Below are 8067 nucleotides of genomic sequence, written 5' to 3' on the forward strand. Positions count from 1 at the left end.
AGAATTATCTGAGGGAACTTTGTAATAAATAGACCCAGGCTCTCTCCCCGTCCTGCTCCAATGGGCTTTGGACTCTATATAGTTTATTAGCTCTCCTGGTGATCAAAATACACAGTAAACTCAGCCTTTCCAGGTGGGAAAACAACGTCACACAGGTCAATCTATTTGTCCAACATTATATAAGTGAAGATGAAACTGGAATAATTCAGGATAGTTTGTGAAGGTTTTCAATTCAGTCATTATATATGAGACTAATCATGAACAAAGCTATGTGTCTGTTCTAGTTAATATAATAAATATAGATTCCCAAATACTCTTGTTTGAATCAACAATAATAGTCTAAAAATTAGTCACAGGTTATGGTTATAATTTAACATGGGTTTTAATACAAATGCCATTTCCTTCATATGTTCAGCAGATATGTGCTCAAAACAGACTGTGTTCTGCAAGAAAGTAATGAGTGAGTATAATATTTAAACTTTGGGGCTAGAGTTGTGACTCAGTGGTAGAGTGCTCAACTGGCACGTATGAGGCACTAGGTTCAATCTTCAGCACCACATAGAAATAAATAAATAAATGTACTATATTTATCTACAACTAAAAAAAGCTAAAAAAATTTAAAAATAAAATAAAAATAAAAAAATTTTAATTTTTGAACTATGTAAATCTACAGGAAACAGAAAAATATTACTCTCTCCCACCTAATTTGCATTTTATAACAAAAATGTATACATTGAATAATAAGGAAAAACAGATTGTGTGGCCTAGATTTGGCTCTAATTTAGATTTGGAATTGACCATGTTAATTTTGCAAATAAATTAGAATAAAACCCTAGTACATTAGGGAATTTGGAAAATCTGAAGGAACCCCACCTACCATTTCAGTGCTGTATCATATTTAGTAAAATTCTGTAAAATATAATGATCTACTTCATGTTACTGGTTTAAATAATTTTTGTGCAGAGAGGCTTTAACCACTTGTTTGTGCTGAGCTTGGGCCACAGTCCAGTTGAAGCTTTTCTTTTTGGTCTTATAATAAAGAGTCTTTTCTAAAATCTGCATGGGAGAAACAAATAAGCCAACAAACAACCTTGATCCCTATCTTATATCATAAAAAATTTAAAAGTGGATCATAAAACTCAATGTTAAAGTTAAAGGTATAAGAAATTAAGGAGAATATAATCCTGAGTTGGATAGAGATTTCCTAAGCAGGGAGAGAAAAATATTAACCATAAATTTAACAAAAATATAATGTTTTTCTCTTAAACTGAAATTGTTTCTATAGCATTAAAATATTTACTCCCTAATATCAATATTACAACTAAGAATAAGACAACTGTACTAATGTTCTTTAGAGATACAGAATACACACATACATGACACATATTGCATAATGTCATTTTGGCCAAGGACAAACAATGCATACAACAGTGGTTCTATAAGATTATATTGCTTATTGACATTGTAGTCCTCTTAGTTTGTGTAAGTATACTCTATGATGTTCTCACAATGATGAAATCACCTAACAATGCATTTCTCAAAACATATCCCTGTAATTAAGTGGCACATGACTATGTATATACATGTATGTGTATGTATATAAATATAGTCTCCAAGTCTGAACCCCTAAAAGCCAGGGAAGCCAAGATAATGAGTCAGCCCAATTTCAAATCTAAAAAGCAGAAGACTAACCTCCCAGTTCAAAGACCATTAGACAGTAAGAATAAATTCTCTTTCTAAGTCTTATGGTTCTATTCAGGTATTCAGTGGATTGGAGGAAGACTGACTACATTGGGAAGGACAATCTGCTTTATTCAGTTTTTCTGATGCAAATAGTAGCATCTAGACACAACTTACTGAACACACCCAGAATAACATTTGACCAAATATCCAGGCACCCTTGGCTCAATTAAGTTGAAAAACAAAATTAACCATCACAATTACTGAGTTTGTTTTAATTTTTTCAGTTTTTCCTCTATATATTCCATTAAGATTAGATAGTTTTTATATTGTGTTTAAAAGTTAAATCATTATGTGGCAATTTTCACAGTTTGATAAAGAGTTAGTTTCTTTTGTTTTGGTCTGTTTAATATGTTAAGGTTTGCTTCAATTTTTAATTATACAAACTGTTCAAAAGTCAAAACAAACTGAAAAGATATACTCTGAGAAGTCTTGTTTCCTTCCCTATTCCCTCCACCTTTATACACACACACACACACACACAGAGACATACCCTATAAGAACGTTTTAAAAGTTTTTAGTTACTTCCATTGTTTGACTTTTTTCTAAAAAGCCCTCCCCTCTAACACACACACACACACACACACAAAAAAAAAAAAAAAATTCCTTTTCTCTTACATAAAAGGTAGCATATTATACATGCATAGTAGTAATGCAATTAGCATTGCATTGCATTAGAAACGCTTTGGAAAATGTACAGAAATCCCAGTCTTAGAATTTTGTTCAATTTTCCCTTGGTTTAGAGAAACTAGTTGTGGATTCGCTGAGAGATAATGGTGAGGGAACAGAATAGACATCTACAGTGCTAATTGTTGCCAGTTAAATTAGTTAGCAATTGTTACAAAAATGCTGTGTAACAAACTACCTCAAACTCAGTGACTTACAATTACAGCATTTACTTCATGCTCATGGGTCTATAGGTCTATTACATGAGTGTGGCCACAGTTTTCCATAAGACTACAGACAGACTGGGTTCAGGAATGCTCCACATGTTTATTCTGGGACTCAGACTCAAGGGGCTATTGGCTTCTTAAGGCAACCTTCCTCTCATGGAAAACACCAAAGAAAGCTCAAGAGAAAGAATACAGATTTAAGGTTTCTGTTTATTTCACTTTTGTTAATATTCCATTGTTGAAAGCAAATTATCTGGCTGAGCCCAAATGCAATGGGAAGAGAAACAGCTTCTATAAATGGTCAAAAGAACAATGAATAGATATTTGATGAACAATAAGTCCAAACTCATTCCCAATGTAAGCGTGGTGAGCCCCCGCCATCTCCCTCTACTTCTTTCTTCTTTCTAGTTTTGCTTCCTGTAGTCTTTGTTCTTTCAAATGTTTCAGTTCTTCAGTGACTTTGATGGCTCTTGCCTTGGTCCATTAAGGGTGAAGGAAGTTGACAAGAGAGGTTAGGGAATGGTCAATTTAAATATTACATTAAGTACTGCCCCAGACTGAGATAAAATTCATCATTCCTGATTATTTTGATCTTGTTCTTCTATTTTCAAAATAAAAAATCAAATAAATTTTTGTTATTTCTGTGTTCTATAAATGAAAAAAATGCTTAAGAATAAAAGTACTTAAGAACAAGGGTAAGAGTGATAGGAGATTTTGAGAAGATAATGGCAGATGTGTGGTTTTCTAGGTATAGGTAGGGAGTCTGGATTTATTCTAAAAATAGTGGGCAGGGCCAGGGATGTAGCTTGGTTAGCATTTGCCTAACATGCACTAAGCCCTGGATTCAATACCTACTACTGGCAAGAGAAAGAGAAGGGGGTTGCGGGCACAGGGAGTGGAACAATAAACAGACATTGGGATGCTATTTAAACAGAGGAAATTTTATTTGCTTTTAAAAAAATTTAAAAAAACTTAGAAAGAGTTGACTCTCAAGTGTTTTGATTTAATGGTGGATGGAAAATATTATTTTTAGGTGTACTGTATTTGAGATATTTGGGAAGTTGGTTAGTCATTTGAGTAGAGATAGTAAGTAGTTAAACAGATTTTTACTGGACACCAGGAGCAGAATTGAAATAAGCATAGTTCTTAGCAGCCAGCAACACAGTATAATGGTTATTATTAACAGACCATGGAACAGACTGCAAGGGTTCATGTTTTGCTTTGCCAATTACCAGCACTGTGACCTTATGTGAGTTAACCTCTCTGTGCCTCAGTTCTCTGGTTTTGTAAAACCAGGAATATCTACTTCATAGGATCAAATGAATGCAAAATCTAAGAACAGTGCCTAAAATATTTTAAAGATATAAAAAACTATATGTTAGCCATAATTAGCACATTGTCACTTTAAGACAATACAGAAGCTGCTCATTAATTTTTCTTCTCCCATCTTCACTCCCATTCTGTTTCCCCATAAAGATGCTCATTGTAACACTGAAATGACTTTAAATATGCATATGTCTTTTATTAGATGTCATGTTTTATGTGTTTTTCCTTTTAAGAAACTTTTATCATTCAGGATAGTAAAATAAAAAAACTGTACATAATACACAGGTCAGGAGACAGACCCTATTCCCTACCCTAGACACCTTTTATGTGCATCCTCCCAATTATAATCACTTTCTCTCAAGAATAACCCCTATTCTTCTATAAAAATTCATTTTCTTTTCACTTTTATCACTTAATCATATATCCCACAACACTGTAGGTTTGCCTGTTTTCCTTAGGGTTTGTTTGATATGTCTTAGTAAATATCCCCTTATTCCTTTGGAGTTTTTGTTTGTTTTAGTACTGTGGGATTGAACCCAGGGCCACTTAACCACTGAGCCACGTCCCAGCCACCCCCCGCACCTTTTTGAGACAGGGTCTTGCTAAGTTGCTGAGGCTGTTTTTGAACTTGTGATCCTCCTGCCTCAGCTTCCTGAGTTACTGGGATTATAGGCAAGTGCCAGCCACTGTGCCCAGCTCCTTTGGAATTTGTTGAAGAACAAATTATCCTATTACTTTCTATAAGCTGAATTTTGTTGACTGCATTCTGTGGAACAATTTAACAGGTTTTTCTCCCCCTTATACATTCTTCAATTTGATATCTAGATCATACTGAAGCAAAAGAAAAATTATGTTTCCACTCAACAAGAGTACAACAGACAGGTTTAACAGACCAAAATATAATGGAATTCCTAAAATCAGCAAGAAATAAGAATAAAAAATATAATACATTCAGAAATCCACCTAACAGATAACAGGAGACCTTCAGGAAATTTTAATAACTGATAAAATACATAAATATTTAAATTGGAAAAAATAGGTGAAAATTTTGGTGGTATAGTAGTTTGGTACTCAGCATCCATTAAATCTTTCAAGCTTGACTTCTTGTACTATACGCATCTAGATTTCTAAGACTTCCCTGCAATTAGGATTTTAGAGATAAATTATTTCTGCTAATTAGGTCATTTGAGTGAGTTGGAAGGTGACCTGAACCTAAAGCCTTCTTCCTGCTGTTCTTTTGTTGTGCTGTTTTTGCTGGCAAGCAAGCTCAGGAAGATGGAAGAATTGACTATAGCAGTTTGTAAGTGGTAAATAGTAGTTGCTACAGTATCATTTCAATTCTCAAGATGTAGCTACAGTGGTGTACTATTAATATTAGTAATTCTGGTCGTGGCATCTTAATTCTCTATCCTCCTCCTTGGTACAGACAGTGGATGCAGCTCCCTTGACAATCCAGTTCTGCAGTACTACCCTGGGACAATATGAGCCAAAGCCCCATCTTCCAGCCTTTTGAACAATTTTCTAAACACCAATTCTCTATATTAAATCCTTGTATGTTTAAAGTAGAAAGATCTATTTCCTGTGACTAAACAGACTCATACAATGACTAGTAAAGATATAAAAGCATCCCAAGTTGATCTGCACAATTCAATCCCAATAAAAAATTAAATAATTGAACAAACCCTAAAATGTATATATGGAATAAATATCTGTGAATATATCAACTTAAAAATAAAAGATGGAATTATCATCTCTTAAGAATATGAGTTTATGTGTTGATTTGATAATTATTAATGGTGGGTGATGGGTCTACAGGTGTTTATTATTTTTTTTATTTTTTATTTATCTTAAGTTTTCCATAATAATGTACAAAAAATATTTAGTCCAGAATTCAAAAGGAGTTAGTATTGGAATTATAAATTTAGGATTCTTCAATATAATAATATTTAAAACTATGGGGTAGGATATAATACTATTTAGGGAGAAAAATAAAAGAGAACAAGGACTAAAAAGTGAGCAATTCAAAATCAACTCAAAATAAACCAAAGTAGACTGAGGAGACACCAGAAAAGTTGAAAAACCATGAAAATGAGATATTTTGGAAGCCTGAAGAAGAAAATGTTTCAAAAGCATAGAAGTCGCCAAGGGTGCCAAATGCTGCTCAAGGCTTAAAAAGTGAGAACTCGGAATTTATCTTTTTTGATTTGCTAAGCTAGAGGTTCAGACAACTGTTTTGGAGAAATTCTGCTATAAAAGGGAGCCCAAATGTTAAGTAGTGGCTACAGGGTAACACAATTCAAAAGAAAATATTTGCTTTGTCTCTTTTAAGATGTCTGGTGTTAAAGCATTTTATTGTACTAGTAGAATGATGTAGGTGAATGTACAAAACAAAGACAGGTAGGAGACAATAATAGAATCAAAATCCTGAAACAGGGATTGAATATGGGTAGAGGCAATTTTCTTCCATGCATAGCAGGAGTGAAGGTGACATTTATACATTAAATACATATAGATGGATAGATTTAGTACAGGGAAGACAAGGTTGGTTGTATCTATTTTCAAACCTTTAACCCCCTAAGCCTCAGCTCCTTCACCAGTAAAATGAGGAGTATCCTCTCATAAAATTTCTATGAGGATCAAAGAGGAAGAACTCAATATAACCTAGTGGGAAATAAAGATTCCTGATTCAGTTTTTCCACTAACTCAACAAAATTATCAATCTCTCACTTTGAATTTAATAAAATAATGAGGTTGAGAGTGTTTCAGCAGTATTGCCTGAGTCTTGGGAGAGATAAAAAATATAGGCATTAACTTGACAAACACAGAGATACTAGAAGAAGAGTACAAGGAAGTTTACAAAGAAAGAAAAGAAAGGAGGAGATGAAGAAAGAGATGAAGAAGAACAATGATGAAGATGATGGAAATGATTTTGAAGAAAAGAAGGACTATGAAGAATACAACAACAAGAAAAAAACTAAATGAAGAAGAAGTCATTATTGTCTATTGTGGCTATCTGGCAAGGGCTAGGTCATGAAGCAACTAAAACCATAGGAGCATTCATCCTATGTGATTTCTCAGAACCTCTTGCAGATCAGAATGGGACTCAAAGGCCTTTAAGAAATAAACATAATAAATAGTGCTTGTTTCGGTAGCACACATACTAAGATTGGAACAATACAGAGAAGATTAGCATGGCCCCTGCAGAAGGATGACACACAAATTCATAAAGCATTCCATATTTTTTATATACCAAGCTCTGAAAGAAAATGGATGCCAGCTGAGAATACTAAACCCAGCAAAATTAAGCTTCAGAATTGATGGTAAAATAAAAACTTTCCATGATAAACAAAACATAAAAGAATTCATAACTAGAAAGCCTGTACTACAAAACATTCTCAATAAAATATTTCATGAAGAAAAAATGAAAGTGAAAACCAGTACAGGGAGAAGGATACTACACTAGAAGGATACTCAATCAAAGGATAAACTAATTCAAAGTAAAAAACAGAAATAAATCAAAATAAAAGAAAATAAAAATAATTTCTCAATAATAACATTGAATATAAATGGCCTAAACCCATCAACCAAAAGACACAGACTGACAGAATTGGATTAAAAGACAAAAGCCAACAATATGCTCTCTTTAAGAGAATCACCTCAAAGGCAAAAACATCCACAGACTGAAGGTAAAAGGATGGAAACAAATATACCATTCACGTGGATCTTGTAAACAAACAGGGCTTTCTATCCTCACATTCAGATAAAGTGGACTTCAAACCAAAGTTAATCAGAAAAGACAGAAGGACATTTCATACTGCTTAAGGGAAGTATACAACAACAAGACATACCAATTGTAGATATTTATGCCCCAAACAATGGAGCATCTACATATATTAAACCAATCCTTCTCAGTTTCAAGAATCAAATAGACCACAACATAATAATAGTAGGTAACTTTAACATGCCTCTGACTCCACTGGATACATCCTCCAAATAAAAACTATAGAAATAAAAAAATATAATTGATAATTTAGATTTTACATACATATATAGAATATTTCACCCATCAATGACTGAACACACTTTCTTCTCAGCAGCACACAGATCT

At 33.5% G+C, this 8067-nt stretch overlaps 1 non-coding gene across 1 annotated transcript; it reads left to right on the top strand.

The window, feature by feature from the left end:
- Positions 1 to 7095: 7095 nt before the first annotated feature.
- On the top strand, positions 7096 to 7202 carry LOC143400616 (U6 spliceosomal RNA). The gene has a single exon (XR_013091516.1). It is a non-coding gene; the product is annotated as a U6 spliceosomal RNA (small nuclear RNA).
- Positions 7203 to 8067: the final 865 nt, after the last annotated feature.

Source organism: Callospermophilus lateralis, chromosome 5, assembly GCF_048772815.1.
Source record: "Callospermophilus lateralis isolate mCalLat2 chromosome 5, mCalLat2.hap1, whole genome shotgun sequence".
In the NCBI taxonomy this organism is placed as follows: domain Eukaryota; kingdom Metazoa; phylum Chordata; class Mammalia; order Rodentia; family Sciuridae; genus Callospermophilus; species Callospermophilus lateralis.